At 32.9% G+C, this 17815-nt stretch overlaps 1 pseudogene; it reads right to left on the bottom strand.

Moving 5' to 3' along the window:
* Positions 1–13585: 13585 nt before the first annotated feature.
* LOC107960736 (endoplasmin homolog) lies at positions 13586–17172 on the bottom strand (annotated as a pseudogene).
* Positions 17173–17815: the final 643 nt, after the last annotated feature.

Here is a 17815-nt window from a genome sequence, read left to right as displayed (position 1 = left end):
TTCTTGTAGGGCTATCAGTTGAATATGAGTCGGTACGAGTGGTGGCTTCAGCCACTTGTCTTTCCCTTGATCTGTTAACCGAAATGCTGTTAGACTATGAAGCATGACAAGCTGAGTTCTTAGCTAATGTTCCTGTCCAAGCTAATTTGGCTAGTAAACAGGCTCGTGACAATGCAGGAACATCAAAGAATTCTGATTATCATGATCATAAATAATAATACCGAGGTGGTGGTTTTCAACGATAGAGAAGCTTCCATCGTGGTAGGAGTCCTGGGGGTCGGTTTTCTCACACTCGCCCCCAATGCCAATTATGTGGTCAAATTGGCCATATTGTCCAAAAGTGTTATTATCGGTTTGATGAAAGTTTTACAGGTGTTTCTGATGAAGGGCAATCTATGTCTGTAAATCATCCTCAATTTTTTATTCAAAGCCGGTAGAAAAGTCTGTTTCAAACTGTGCAATGTATCAATGTTACAATCGAACTCCTGTTTCTCAATACCATGGCAGTCAACCAAGTTGTCATTTTTCAGCATCTTTCACAAATGATACTGGTCAACTTTGGTATCCAGATTCAGGTGCCACAAACCACATTACCAATGATGTCTCGACACTAACTCATCCTACCGAATATACAAGTATGAGTCAACTTCTAATGGGTAATGATACTCTCGTTCTTATCGCTCAGAGACCTCCTCAATCGTTGCGGGTAGTAGGCTCTTACATCTTAAACATGTTTTGCATGTTCCAAATGTCTACAAATATTTGATTTCTGTAGTGCAGTTTGCAAGGGATAATCAAGTGTTTTTTTAATTTCATCCCTATCATTGTTTTGTGAAGGACATCAAGTCAAGAAAGGTTTTGCTAGTGGGTCACATCCATAACAGGTTGTACCGGTTTGATACATCACCACAACTGTAACAGCTTAATTTTCAGTGGTGTCGGAACAGTGATTCGATATCACTAAATCTGACAAATGAGTAGGAAATATTATTAATTTAGTGAGTACAAGTTAAATGTGAAGTTAGGAAAAATTTTGAAATAGTGAATAGTGTACTAAAAATAAATATTAAAATAATTAGAATAGAAAATGAGGTATCGAGAACTCGGGAATTTTAAATGGAGCCATAAACATTTTTATAAATATTTATGGAGTGTTAATAAGTTAGTATTAAAGTTTCGTCAAGAAATTTTAAAGTTCTGATAGTTAATTGAACAAAAAGGACTAAATTGTATCAAATGTAAAATTATGGAAAATGATTAAATAGCTTAAATGATAAAAAAAGAGTGTTTAAAAGGAAAATAGACCCAAGGTCTCTTTTGGCTGGACGGCAAGGGCATGAAATCAGCAAGAAAATCAGGAGAATTAAGGGAAAAATTAGAAAATTGCAAAATTTACTTAATAAAGCTAGGACTAAAGTGGAATTATCTAGATTTCTCTTTATTTTTCTGCATTCTCATCAGAAAAAACGCATGGAAGAGTTCCCTTAAGCTGGTTTTTCATATTTTTACTTCAAGTAAGTTCAATTATTGATTATTTCTTAAAATTTTTGTGTTTTTGTGACTTTTACAACTAGGTCCACTTGTTGAATTCATTAGTTTCTGATTCTACAAAAGAAATTTAAAGTTTCTATGAATATGTGCTGGAAATATATGATGATTTGGCATAGATTTAGAGCTTTAAATTGTTTATATGCTGATTTTATTAGAAGAATTGAATGGAAAGTGGATGTTTGGGACCTAATTGTAAAAGAGTTTGAAGTTAGAGTTTTATGTGGAAATTTTGAATTTCAATAGTTATGAAATAACTTATAATGTCTAGTAAAAGTATTAATTGAAAAAAAATATCTTAATTGAGGGGTTAATTGAGTAAGGACTGAATTGTATGAATTGTGAAATTTGGGGCAAAATGGAAATCAACATTTTGCACTAAAACTGTTTTGGACAGCAGCAGTAGTCTAACTTTGAAAAATCACCAAAAATTGTAAAAATGGAATTAGAGGATGAATAAAATATGAAATTAAATCTTATTGAGTCTAGTTTCTTATAGAAGAAATGATGTAAGCAATGGAATTGTAAATCATGAGATATAATAAATTTTGTGAGACAAGGTCAGAATGATTTTGGATTCCCCTGTTCTAACTTTGTAAAATCATAAAAAATTGGATAAAAATAATTAGGGGCTTAAATTTAGATGTTTAGAATCCTGAATGAGTCTATTTTCAAGAGAAACAAACAGGAACATCATTCGAATCCTGTACGAGGAGATAATTAATTTTTAATGAAGAAGGGTTGAAACTGTTAGACAGCAGAACAAGGGAGACTTCAATGAATAAACTATATTAATTGCCCCAACCAAAAATATATGAATGACTCGTGTATAAATTGATCACATGCCCTATTATAATCGATAAGTGTTGGATTAGAAATGATATAATGTTTTATTTGGAATATTTATTATAAAATTATGATTATCGTTATAATACAAAAATTGAACTTGTGAGTTTATATGGCTAAATTTTAGTGATTATTTGTTAATTTTATGAATTTCATGATGTGATATTTCATATGTATTGATGATAAAATTGTGAATAACGTAAAAGCATGAAAATTGAATAAATGATCAAGTTGAGTATTTCAGTTCATTGACAATATGAATTGAAGGAAAAGACCATGGTTGGACCATGGCAACAAGTGATAAGTGATAGCTTCGGCTACACTTATCTGATCAAGGACAAATGAAAGTGATAAGTAATAGCTTCGGCTACATTTATCTGATCAAGGACAAGTGAAAGTGATAAGTGATAGCTTCGACTACACTTATCTGATCAAGGACAAATAACAAGTGAAAAGTGGTAGCTTCGGCTACCTGAGCAGTGAAAAGTGGTAGCTTCTACTACCTGATCAGTGAAAAGTGGTAGCTCCGGCTACCTGATCAGTGAAAAGTGGTAGCTCCGGCTACCTGATCAGTGAATAGTGGTAACTCCGGCTACAAGTGACAAGTGATTTCCGTATAAGACCATATCTGGGATATGGCATCGGTGTGATATATGCTACTGTATAAGACCATATCTGGGATATGGCATTAGTGAGATATGTGATTCGTGTAAGACCATAACTGGGCTATGGCATCGATATGTGATGTGTGATTACGTGTAAGACCATAGCTGGGCTATGGCATCGATATATGAATATGTGTAAGACCATAGCTGGGCTATGGCATCATTATGTGAAGATGTGTAAGACTATAGTTGAACTATGGCATCAAGAAAACGAAGTACTCAATTCCGTAAGACGTTCACTAATTTGACAAAGTTTGGTAAGTGTTACATGGAATTATGTGATACAAGGAAGTACGAGTTGATAAGATATGAGTATAGAACTTGGTTGATAAATGAATTCATTTGTGATTATATAATTGTTCATCTTGAATGTACTGGCCATATGTATTGATAATTCAAATGTTTTAATGAATAAAGTTCCGACATAGAATAAATTGAACACGAGACAAATAATTATGAAATTGAACTCGGAATTCATGAAAATGACGGTTATTGATATATGGAGACATGAGACATTGATATATGAATATGGAAAATGTTTGATAAATGTGTTTATTCATAATTATGGAATTATATACCTCATGTGTACTATTTGCATAAAGATGATATTTCAAATACTTTGGTTATTTAAGCTTAAATATGAAATAGTATGAAATCAAGATAAGTTGTTATGAAAATATATTTAGATTATAGAGATATGGTTGATATATGTTGTATGATTACATAACGTGAAATTGTGTATATATATGAGAAATTTAATGAGAATTGAGCCCATACACGTTTCTTGTTATTTATATGAAGTAAACGACTGACAAGGGTGATGAAGTTATAAACAAAGAGTTACACGGGTTGAAAACACGAGCGTGTGACTCTCCAATGTGTGAAAATTTTCTAAGTGTTGCAAAAGTTTCATATGTTTACGGTTTGGTCCCGAACCACCCTGAATGTATGTTTTGGGCCCCGTAGGTGTAATGACCTGAATTTTACTGATACTGAAAAAGTATAATTTCGGATCTCTGTTTATGAAAAGTGGATTCGTAAATATTTATTTAAAAATATTTATGAAGTAAAATGAGTGATTAATTAGAGTTTAATTAAGTGAATTTAGCTTAATTAAGGATAATTAGATAAAAGGATTAAATTGAATGAAGAGTGAAAGTTCAATTATAGAATAAAGAAAAGTAAAAGGACTAAAAAGGCAAATAAGCCAAAAAGGAGTGCCAAGTGTATGGCAAAAATAAAATACATGTGTAATTAATATAATACATACATTTGTAATACATGTATGTATTCACTTATTATTTAAGTAAATAATTAATGTATTTATTATTATTTAATTGATATTATTTGATAAATAAATTAAATATAAGACAAGTGTATGGTAAAAATAATTTATATGTGTACCAATAGTATACATACACTTGTAATACACATATATGTTTGCTTATTATATAAGTATATTATATATTATTATTAAAAGTAAAGTAAATAAAAAAGGAAATAAAAAGAAAGAATTAGAATGAAAAGAAACAGAATGTGGAACGAAACACAAGGGAAGGAAGAAAGAAAAAGAGAAAAGAAAGAAGAAAAGAGAAAATTCAAGGTTTGAAGCTTGGAAGTTTAATAGGTAAGTTAATTTAGTCTTTTTTACTTAATTTTGATGTTTTAGAAGCTTTGGAACAAGATTTTGATGAAATTAAGTTGATATTTTAAAAGTTATTAGATTTCTAGATAATGTTTATGTTGAGTAAAATGATGAATTAAGCGCTAAATTGATAGAAATTCAAGTTAGAAATGAAATAAGGATTGAATTGTAAAGTAATTCATAAGTTTTATGCTTTAAGGACTAAATTGAAAGAATTTTGAAATTATGGTTTTATGATAAAAAATAGATAATTATGTCTAAGTTTGGTTAAAAATTGAGTAGAAATAAAATATGAATTAAGATAAAAAAGTAGGTGAATTTAGTTAGGAATAAATTGAAATTAAAAGTAGAAAATCAACATTTTGCACTAAGACTATTATGGACAACAGCAGTAGTCTAAGTTTGAAAAATCACCAAAAATTTTAGAAATTTAATTAGAGGATGAATAAAATATGGAATTAAATATTATTGAGTCTAGTTTATTATAGAAGAAACGGTATAAGCAATTGAATTGTAAATTATGAGATATAATGAATTTTGTAAAATAAGGTCAGAATGAATTCGGGTTCCCCTGTTCTGACTTTGTAAAATCACCAAAAATTGGATAAAAATAATTAGAGACTTAAATTTATATGTTTAGAATCCCTAATGAGTCTATTTTCAGTAGAAATCAACGGGAATATTATCCGAGTTTTTTACTGTGAGATAATTAATTTTTAGTGAAGAAGGGTCGAAACTGTCAGACAGCAGAACAGGGATAACTTTAAAGAATAAACTGTACTTATTGGCTAAATCAAAAATTCTGAAAATTTTATGGTAAAAATATATATGAGTGTAGTTTCAGGGAAAATTATCGGATATTAATTTTGAGTTTTATAGCTCCAGATATAAATAATTTAATGACTATGACGCAGATGGACAGCTTGAATATCCATAAAGGTAAATAAATAAAAATTATAGATAATGTTACTTACAAGTGTGTTATATACATTAAGGATGTGGAATGGAGAGGAGGAGGAGGAAAATATATATGAATATTTAGTTAGCATGGCTAATTTGCATGTTTTAAGCTCATAGACTAAATTGAATAAAAGTAAAACTTTAGGGGGCAAATTTTGTAAAAATGTTAAAAATGACTAAATTGAAGGGAATGAATTGTTTTATTATCTAAATTAATAAATTGAATGAATTTATCAATTTAAGATTGGGTGAAATTTGGGAAAATGGTAAATTACCAATATGCCCCTAAATCTTGGTATTTCTGCAATTTAGTTAGGTAGGTTTGTATATCCTGAATGAGCATGTAAATAAGACAATTTAAGTATTGTATCGTATTTTATATGATATTTTGAATTGAATATATGAAAAGGATGTTATATGAACCATGAAAATGAATACTAAATAATATAAATTAATTGAAATTATTCTGAAAATCTCGGTAATGCCTCGTATCCTATCCCGGTCTCAGGTACGGGTATGGGGTATTACAGTAGGCCCATATAAGGGACGTTAAACATATGTGTGAAAATTTTTAATTTAGAAGAAATTTTATGGCTGATTTTTACATGATTTATCATATTAAGTTCAGTAATGCCTCGTACCCTATTCTAGACTCGGAATACAGGTAGGGGGTGTTACAACAACAAGGAGTTCTTGCTGGTTCTATTACTAATTTTCAGTGTGCGAATACTGCTAAAGTTCTTCATCAAGATAGCACTTGTTCTGAGTTCGAGTTGTGGCACAAAAGGCTTGGCCACCTATGCACAAAAGTTTTTCATCAAGTACTTCAAAGTTGTAATATTTCTCTAAATAAATCCACACTACCTAGGGTGTGTGCTCTTTGTCAGCTAGGAAAGTCACATAAGCTAGTTTTCAGTAGCTCTCAAACTGTATATTCATCACCTTTTGAACTTGTTGTGTCGGATTTGTAGGGACCCACTCATCTACCTTCTGAAGGCTATCTCTATTACTTGTCTTTTGTTGATGCATATAGTAGATATACTTGGATTTATCTTTTAAAGACAAACGCTAAAATTGTTGCCAAGGTTGTTCAGTTCTATAAGTTTGCAGAAGTTCAGTTTGGGTGTAAAATTAAAATGCTGCAAAGTAACTGGGGTGGTGAGTACAGACCACTGGCTATTGTTTTTTCTCAGCTTGGTGTCAAACGTAGGCTGACTTGCCCGCACACTTCTGAACAGAATGGAATCGTTGAAAGGAAACATAGACATTTGGTCGAGACAGGTCCCACGTTGCTTGCTCAAGCATCCTTACCCATGCATCTTCGGAGTCATGCATTTTTGCATTTTGTTTACTTGATAAATAGACTACCCATGTCTGTTCTCAAGGGGGCAATCTCCTCATAAACGTTTGTATCATACCTCAGCTGATTTTATGTTGCTTAAGGTCTTTAGTTATCATTGTTTTCCATATCTTAGACCATATAATAAGCATAAGATTTAGTACCGATCTTGAGCTTGTACCTATCTTGGTTATAGTCCTAACCATAAAGGCTATAAATGTCTTGATAAAAATGGCAGGATTTTTGTGTCCAGGCATGTGGTTTTTTATGAAGCGTCCTATCCATTTGCCAAGACAGAGGCTTCTTCTACAAAGACAGGCCTATCAATGGCACATCAACAATCAAGTTTTCCTCTGTTACAGGAAGTTCTAAGAGAGTGGTCTTCTGCTCAATTGACTGGTCCTGATGTTGCTAACCCATTAACTGATGCTGATGATGCTCAACATGCTCGAGTCTCCTCACCCAATTGTCAACCTGATTTTTTAGCTGCTCCATCTCCTGTTAGTCAATCTAGTGGTTCTCTCGAGGTGTCACACGGCTTCTCTCTCTCGCTTTAATTAAGCTTTTACTTGTGGTGCTATAGATCAACTTGGAGTTGCTTCTACATCTTCAGTTGCACCTAGTGGGTCCAACACACATCCCATGCAAACACGGTCTAAATGTGGTATTTTTTAAACCAAAGCTTTATGCTACCAACTTAGATGCACATGAGCCTTTGATGATTGACAAGGCTTTTTTGAGTCCTGAGTGGACTAAAGCTGCCCAGCAGGAATATGATGCACTCATGCATAATCAAACATGGGAGCTTGTATCTTTGCCTCCTAACAGAAGGGCAGTGGCCTGCAAATGGGTGTTCAAAATTAAGAAACATGCGGATGGCTCTGTGGCTTATTATAAATGCAGGCTGGTTGTCAAAGGGTATCTTCAGGAAGCTGGTATTGACTTCCATGAAACTTTCAGTCTGGTTGTTAAGCCTACAACAATCCGAGTGGTTCTTTCTCTTGCAGGTCAGTTTGGCTAGAATTTAAGGCAAGTGGATATAAATAATGCATTTCTTAATGGTGATTTGAATGAAGAAATTTATATGCTTCAGCCTCCAGGTTTTGAACGACATAATAGTGGTCAACCTTTGGTGTGCAAGCTTAAGAAGGCATTGTATGGCCTCAAACAGGCACCTCGGGCCTGGTTTCAAAAGTTACTGGATCATCTTATTGCTTCTGGTTTTGTGTTGTCAAAGTCTGATGCCTTGCTGTTTATTAAACAAGCTGGTGAACTTCTTTTATATGTGCTGGTCTATGTCGATGACATCATAGTCATAGGCAATCATCAGTCAAGTATTGATGCTTTTGTTGAATCTTAGATTCGAAGTTTACTCTTAAGGACTTGGGAAAATTGAGCTATTTTTTGGGCATCGAAGTCACACACATAGCCTCGGGTCTCTTTCTCAGTCAACGAAAGTACATTCAAGACTTGTTGCAACGAAGTCACATGGAACAGTCCAAAAGCACTCATACTCCTATGATCTCTTCTTGTCTATTGTTTGCTCATACAGGGAGTCCTATTGAAAATGATCCCGAATATAGAAGCATCGTAGGGGCCCTTCAATACATTATGTGTGATATCTCGAATTAGGGCCTAATCAGAATAGTGGTTTTGGGACCACAAAACTGAGATAGAAATAATTATTTTATAATTATTTTGAGGTCTATGATATGATTGTATGATTGTGTGAAAGTTTCATGAAGAAATTCTATGCATAAAGTGCTTAATTTGAAAAAAAAAATCCATTCATCTTCTTCATGTTGCTGCCAAATTTTACTTGCTACCATGGCTAGGGTTTCTTCAACTTCTAAGCTCAATAATCAAGAAAGACGTGGAATCGACTTTGATCGGGGAAAAGAAAAGATTTCGAGCTAAATTGCAACATTTATACATTTTGTACCGAGGTAAGTTCATGAGTAAATAAGGTAACATAATTGTTGTTTTAAGCAATTTAATGTTGTTTATATGATATGATGCTTTTTATTATCATGAAATGTTATGTTTTATGGTTATTGTTGAATAATATGTAATTATGTGAATTACTTGATGAGTATGAACTATAATCGAAGTATCGATTTCGACATTTCGTGGAAGATGGCAAAGGAGTATGATCGAGGAAAATCCCGTTTGAACATTAGGAATAGATTAGGATACAAGTGACATGTCACTAGGAAATTGAGATTCGAACTCGTTGAGTTACATTTCGAGTTCATGAGAATTATGAGGCATCTGAACTCGTTGAGTTGCGTTCCGAGTTCATTATGGGTGAAATTATGATAGTTTGATTTCATGTATCCGAATTATATTCCGATATGTTCAACGGGTAAAGTTTTAGTGAAATGGAAGAATTCTCGAGATGGAAGTGACTAGCTGGTAAGTGTTGTGGAACGGATACTTTGTACAGGTATGTACTTAACCCTCGGGTTGAGACTTCAATATAACAATAATATGGTAGGATCATGAATGAGAAATATGATATGAATGCTTTGGTGATATTATGCAAATGTGGATTTCGTATTATTGCATGGTTATGTTACTTACTATTTACATGTGAACTTACTAAGCAATTATGCTTACTCCCTCCTCTCTATTCTTTGTAGTTTTGTTAAGTCGGCTAGGAGATCGGGAACGGTCGGAGGTGCGCACACATTATCAACAAACTATTTCGATATAATGACTTGTATATTTTGGGAATATGGCATGTATAGCATTATAATCATTTTGTGTATATAATCTTATGATATGGCTCATGGATGACATGGAAATGTTTGAGAATTATTAGCTATTAGAGTGGCTAATCAAGATTATATTTGATAACACGTATACTTTATGTGCTAACTAATCTATGGAAATCCATAAAATGGTGAAATTGGCTATAAAACAGAATCACACAGCAGCAGTGACGTGAGATTGAAAAATCACTAAAAATAGTAGAGATAGAATTAGATGATGAATAAAATATGGAATTTAAGATCAATAAATATACTTTCATGTGGAAGAAACAAAATAGGTAAAAGAGTTGTATTTTATGAGATATTTACGTTTTGGTAAAACAGGGTTAGAGCGATTTCTAAATCCCCTATTCTGACTTTATAAATTAACCATAAATTGTGTAAAAATAATTAGAACTCAAAATTTATATGTATGGATTCCTTATTGAGTATATTTTTAATAGAAACAAACGAAATGGTCATTGGATCTCTGTACAGGAAGAAATTTGATTTGTAGTGCACAGGGGTTAGAGTAGCTGAACCCTAAAATAGGGGAGACTTTAACTAATAAACTGTACTAATTGGCCCTACCAAAAATTCTAGAAAAAAACTAGTAAGTAGATATATGAATCTAGTTTCAGGGAAAATTTACAGAATTTGATTTCGAGTTTCGTAACTTGATATATTATTTTTTTAGCAACTATGACGCAGATGGACAGTTTACTACGAGAATTGTTTGAACTTGTTTAAATGCTAAAATAAGTTTAGTAATGTCTCATGCTCGACTCCGGCGACGGTCTCGGGTAAGAGGCGTTACATTGTGGTTACCAGGTGTAATAACCCATACCCGTACCTGAGACTGGGATAGGATACGAGGCATTACCAAGATTTTCAGAATAATTTCAATTAATTTATATTATTTAGTATTCATTTTCATGTTTCATGTAACATCCTTTTCAAATATTCAATTCAAACATCATATAAAATACGATACAATATTTAAATTGTCATATTTACATGCTCATTCAAGATATACGAACCTACTTGACTAAATTGCAGAAATACCAAGATTTAGGGGCATATTGGTAATTTACTATTTTTCCAAATTTCACCCAATCTTAAATTGATAATTTCATTCAATTTATTAATTTAGATAATAAAACAATTCATTCCATTCAATTTAGTCATCTTTGACATTTTTACAAAATTGCCCCCTAAAATTTTACTTTTATTCAATTTAGTCCATGGGCTTAAAACATGCAAATTAGCCATGCTAACTGAATATTCATATATATTTTCCTCCTCTTCCTCTCCATTCAACATCCTTAATGTACATATCATGCTTACAAGTAACGTTATCAATAATTTCACTATTGACTTATATGTATATTCAAATCTATCCATCTGTGTCATAGTCACTAAATTATTTATATCTGGAGCTATGGAACTCCAAATTAAGATCCGCTAATTTTCCCTGAAACTAGACTCACATATATTCTTACCATAAATTTTCAGAATTTTTGGTTTAGCCAATAAGTACATTTTATTCTTTAAATTTTCCCCTGATCTGCTATCTAACAGTTCTGACCCTTCTTCACTAAAAATTAATTATCTCCTCGTACAGAATTCAAATGATGTTCCTATTTATTTCTATTGAAAATGTACTAATTAATGATTCTAAAAATATAAATTTAAGCCCCTAATTGTTTTTATCTAATTTTTGATGATTTTCCAAAGTCAGAACAGAGGAACCCGAAATCATTCTGACCTTGTCTCACAAAAGTTATTGTATCTCATGATTTAAAATTCTATTGCTTACCTAGTTTCTTTTATAAGAAACTAGACTCAATAAGCTTTAATTTCATATTTTATTCATCCTCTAATTAGATTTCTACAATTTTTGGTGATTTTTCAAAGTTAAACTACTGCTGCTGCCCAAAACAGTTTTAGTGCAAAATGTTGACTTCCATTTTACCCCAAATTTCACAATTCATACAGTTCAGTCCTTGCTCAATTAACCCCTCAATTAAGATAATTTTCTCAATTAATACTTTTTATAGACATTATAAGTTATTTCATAACTATTGAAATTCAGAATTTCCACATGAAACTCTAACTTTAAACTCTTTTACAATTAGGTCCCAAACACTCACTTTCTATTCAATTCTTTCAATAAAATCAGAATATAAACAATTTAAAGCTCTAATTCCATACTAAATCATCATATACTTCCAGCACTCATCCATAACAACTTCAAAAATTAGACATGGAATCAAAAACTAATGAAATTGTAAGTTGGACCCAATTGTCAAAGTCCAAAAACATAAAAATTTTAAGGAGAAAGCAAGAATTAAACTCACATGAAGCTAGAATATGAAAACTAGCTTGAACCCTCCTCCATGGCTGTTTTTCAGCTGATGAATATGAAGAGAAATGAAGAGAATTCTAGATATTCCAATTTAGTCCCATTTTTATTTAGCCCATTTTGGCAATTTTCCAATTTTGCCCTTATTTCACCCATTTCCTGATTTTTCTCAGCTATTGCCGCCCAAAATATCTTCTTTGGGCTTATTTGCACTTTAGGTCCTTCCTCATTTGACAATTGAGCTATTTAATCGTTTTAGCAACTTTTACACCCTTTTCAATTTAGTCCTTTTTATTTAATTAACCACCCAATCGTCAAAATTTTCTGACTAAATTTTATTACTACCTCACCAACACTCTATAAATATTTCTAAAAATATTTATGGCTCAATTTATGAAGTCGAGGTCTCGATACCTCATTCTCAACCCAATTTACCTCATTAATTCTTTTAAATCACCAAATTCACTAATTCAAAAATGCTTTTATATTCACATTTGATTCATAGGTATTAATTTATTAAATTTTTAACTCACCCGTCGGATTTGGTGATCTCAAATCTCTATTCTCGATACCACTGAAAATTAGGCTGTTACACTAGGCATGATATTACTTTTGCTGTCAATAGGGTTTTTCAATTCATGCACAAACCTCTTGATCAGCATTTCAAAGCTGTTAAGCATATTTTGAGGTATCTCCAGGCAACAATTGATCATGGAGTTCATTTTACTGCTGCCTCTCGTCTCTCTCTTGTTGGTTATTCAGATGCTAGTTGGGGAAATAATCCTGATGATAGACATTCAACGTCAGGGTTTTCTATTTTCCTAGGTGGTAATCCTGTATCTTGGGGTTCAAAGAAGCAACATGTAGTCTTCCGTTCTTCAACAGAAGCAAAATATAGGAGCCTCGCTTATGTTACAGCAGAGGTCACTTGGATAGAGTCTTTGTTGAGAGAATTAAAAGTTCAGCTTGTAGGAAGAACAGCTATTTGGTGTGACAACTCAAGTATAGTAGTTGTGTCTGCAAATCCAATTCTTCATTCCAAATTCAAGCATGTAGAGCTAGATTTATTTTTTGTTCGTGAAAAGGTAACCACTTGGAAGCTAATTGTTGGACATGTTCCAACTCAAGATCAGGTGGCTGATGTGCTTACCAAACCCCTTTCAGTTAGATGTTTTACAAAATTCAGAACACAACTTAAAGTTGTCAGCAAACTCGAGACCTTACAAAGCAGGAGGTGACAGAAGTAGATCAGTTGGGTGAATATTAAGGATTAAGTAAACAAATAGTTGTTAAGCTGTTAAGCAGTTAAAGTAGTTATTTTGTTAAGAAGTTGTTTTCAAGTACTTTATAAATATTGTATGGTCAATCGCTATGAGGTATTTGTTGTTAAGGAATAAAATCCATCTATTTGGTTTATGATTGTGCTGCGTTTCTCTACATGTACCAATGACTGAACAAAAGTAATTATGAAAGGGAAAACTCAACAAAGTAGTATCTCATGGTTTCACGATACAACTCATCCTTAAGATCGGAATCATTATCTTTGACAGTTTTAGCTTCACCTTTGAGACTGCCTACATATTTTGTCCCAGACTGCGTCTCAATTTCTTCTACATCATCTTCCTCCTCTACTGTTGCATCAGAGCTGACATTTAGGCTAGATTTAACTGAGCTGTAGATGCGTGAGGCGAAATCCTTAGGGTCAGGAAGATTGAAGCCACTCTCCATCAGTGTTGTCTGGTATATAAGTTGAGCTGTTTCCTTTACACCCTTATCCTGAAGATCCAGAAAAAAAGGTTTAGTTGAAAGAAAGACTAGCAGAATCAAAAATAGGTTATATATTTTAGTTAAAAGAGTGCATGCAGGAAGAAACAGTCCCAATTTTAGATTTCACAGAGTGAGCATCAGTTTGTGGCACATACCATGAACTCTTATAATGCTATGGTGAATTGCTCCTACATACAAACTACACATTCATGCTAGATTACTACAATACTTGGAATATGATGTAGAGAGAAAAATTATTATAGCAAACGAATTATATAGTGTTATTGAACATGCACATTTCTGCTTGCATGTGTACATACCTCAGGGTCCTTGACAACTCTCTCACAAAGCTCCTTGATGATTGGGTACCTTGGGTGATTTCAAGAACCCTCTTGTCACGCATGTATGCTTGCTTGCTAACATCTAATAGGATTTGAGATTGCATGATTCTCTCCATATTAGCGCTTCAGCCAAACTTCGATGTAGCAACCACACAAAGAGTGTTGTCCAAACAGTTGCTAATTTTTATCTCATCAATAGTCTCGCGGGCAAGTGCACTCTTCCACCATTTGGTTAGTTCTTTAAATGACTCCTCGAGTTCTCCATTCTTGGAGTCTTTCCCAATCTTCAGGCCTTCATTGGACACTTTTTGGAACTACTTTCCTTCTTAATCCATCAGGTACTTATCATCGCGCGACTTCTCAACTTCTGCATCACCACTGATATTCAGTATCAATCATTAACCCAGAAATAACTTCGAACAAAAAGAGTTCCGTTTTGAAGGGACATTAGGCCACAGTACAGGATGACGTGTTCACAAATTAAATTCAAAGTAATTACTAAAGAAACAATTATAACATACATTTATCATCTTTGCCACATCAGGATCTTTAGCTATTTTACGAATCATATCAAGGGCTTTCCTGATGAGAATTAACAAGACATATTGACACATTGAGTGGTAATGTATCAGAATCAACAAGACCTGGAGTTGTAGTAACTCTCATATAGATCATGAGGAGCCTAAGGGGACACAAATAGAACAGCCTTGAATTCAACATTACCTTCCGTAGTGAAGTGGCTCTAGGCCATGGGCTTCTCATCGCTAAAGTCCTGCAGAGCATAAGAAATTACATTTACAAGAATAAATAAGAGTTACAAACTTCTCCATAGTATTTGAAGCATTCTAGAGCTAGAGCATCTGGTAAATTACCTTCGCTAAAGAGTGATAGAATTTCGTGTATTCTTCCTCTGTCACATCCTTTGGACTGCGCAACCATATAGCATTAACATCATTCGGAAGGGTTCAATGTATTTTACAGGAATTCTATACTTATCATGGTTTGGAATTAAAGTCTTCTAAGAGTGAGATTTTTTCCTATTGTATCTCAGCAGATTGGCTTTAAGCTTGGGGTGCTTCCCATTAGATACCTTGGAATTCCTCTAGTCATAATGAGGCTTACAGAAATGAATAGCTTTCCTCCGATTGAAATGATTAAAGCTCAAATACATGGGTGGGCAACAAAGAAGTTTACTTATGCATGTTGACTTCAACTCGTCCAGTACCGGGACTCTAAATAGACAACAATAATTAGACCAATGTGAATTCTTTTCGACAGCCATTATAGCTGTAAAATTGAAATCAAAATTGAGGGAAGAATCGACAACTGATTTGAAGAAGGTTGCGCACCAATAATAATTTAACGATCCAAGTAAAAAGCATTGGAAAAGCTTATTAGTAGCAAGTCGCGACCATTGAGAACATATTGAGGTCATTTTGATGGTAACTAGAAAACAATTGAAGATGGAATAAGGCTTGCGGCCAAAAGGAAAGAGTGGAAAGCAGGGTGACGGCATGCTAAAATAATAAGAAAGAAGGGATTTTAACGTCTACGCTTAACCCACCATTATGGTATCTTGGGATAGTTATAAAAGAAGTGGGGGCTAAACCAGGTCCAAAGTATAATAGGGTAGTAGGGATATAAGAAATGTCAACCATTTATTTTTCCCAATGCTATTCTTAAAGCCTCTGATCAACTCTGAAAAATAAAGTAGCAGCAAGTGCCAAGGTTAAAATGAATATTTGTAAGCCAAATCGTAAAAGTGGTCTGAGGGTTAAAGAACTAGGTTTAGAAAGCTGTAATCAAGCAAGAAAGATGCAACAATTATGGAGTATCTTAATCCAAACAATACCTCTTTAATGGCCTGGGTTAAAGCTTATGTTCTAAAAGGTAAAATTCTATTGCAGATTTCTCCAACTCAAGGTTCCAATTGGAGTTGGTGGAAATTTCTTAAGCTAAGGTGCAAATTAACCATATCATTAATCTTGAGAGTTGATTGTTTCCAACCACAAGAATCCAGTGAATTTAGTATTCGAGAAAGGAATGTAAATATCACATTGAGTAAGCTCTTATAGTTTCATTTTCACATTTTAAGCATTCATTTAGTCGGGCTTGAATGACAATTATGAATAGGTTGCCAACCAAAAACAAGTTTACTGGCTTGAAGTTTGCAAATTGATGGGCGTTTGTAGTCTGGCTACTTTGATTTGGAGACAAGGAACCCACCTGTTATTTCAAATCCAATTAATTGTATGGAGAGGGATTTTTAAGTTCGGTTCCATATAGAAGATTGTGACTAATTAAGAATGCTCATATTTACTTGATTCGAAACGAATGGCATGTTTTTTAGTAATATTTTACATACAAAATAATCTCTCTTACAAAAACGTTAAGGAAATAGTTTTAATTTTGATTAATAAATGATAGAATTAAAAATATGGACGTCGTGAATAACAAAATTTATATAGCTTAAAATATTGATTGATTCTATTGTATAGAATTTGTTAGGCTAGGGTTGTCATATATTGTAGCAATAATTTTTTTATTTAAATGGTAAATTATACCAACTGCCACTTAACTTTGAGATAATTGACAAAACATCACTTTAGTTTTAATTCAGTCATTCTACTTTCGAAAAATAACAAATCAGTCACTACGTTATCAAATAGTGACAATTCAATCACCCACTAACATTTTCCGTTACAGACCTAACGGGACAGGTGACATGGCCAGTTAATTTGCCACATTGGATGTCCACAGTGGAAACCTTAAGAAGAAATTGAAAAAAACCTAATAACATAAAAAGAAGAAGAAGAAGAAGAGGAGGAGAAGAGACTATAAAATCCCTCTTAAAATCTCCAACGACCCTAATACAACGAACCCCACAAATAAACCAGCAACACTGACGACAAGTGCTCCGGCCACCACTATTTGCACCGCCATTAAACTGGGTTAGGATTTTTTTCCCAATATTCTTCTTCTTCTTCCCTTAATTTATGTTATTGTAGATAAATTTCAACCTCCCGCAACACTTGCTGTAACAACTCCTTTTCAATAAAATCGGAACAGTGGTTTCGAAACCACAAATATAAGGCCAAAAGAAATTTTATTTTAATATTTTTTATAGTCTACAGTATGATAGAAATATCGTATGAAATAGAAATATCGTATGAAAATTTAGATGAGAAATTTTACCGATTAAATGTTTAATATGATGAAAATGACCAAATTGAATAAAATGCAAAAGTTGAATTCTAGTAGCTAAAGGTAGCAAATAGCTATGAAATTCGAAATTTGAGGTCTTTATATGAAAATATTCCATTTAGAGGAGTTAGTGGATAAGGATGATTAATCATCATTAAAAAATTTAATAAAGAAAAGGGTTAAATTGGAAAGATGATAAAATAAAGATGATAAATGAATTAAATAATAAAAATATCATCATTTTCATCATCTTTCCTAAAATAAGAACATGGAAACCCTAGTTATGAAGCTTGAAGATAGACAAGCTTATTTTGAGTAATTAGGTATGTATTCTTGTCCCGTTTTTAATAATTTTTATGTTTTTAAGATCGTAATAGCTTAA

This window comes from Gossypium hirsutum, chromosome A05, assembly GCF_007990345.1.
Source record: "Gossypium hirsutum isolate 1008001.06 chromosome A05, Gossypium_hirsutum_v2.1, whole genome shotgun sequence".
In the NCBI taxonomy this organism is placed as follows: domain Eukaryota; kingdom Viridiplantae; phylum Streptophyta; class Magnoliopsida; order Malvales; family Malvaceae; genus Gossypium; species Gossypium hirsutum.
This window is presented reverse-complemented; position numbering and strand designations above follow the sequence as displayed.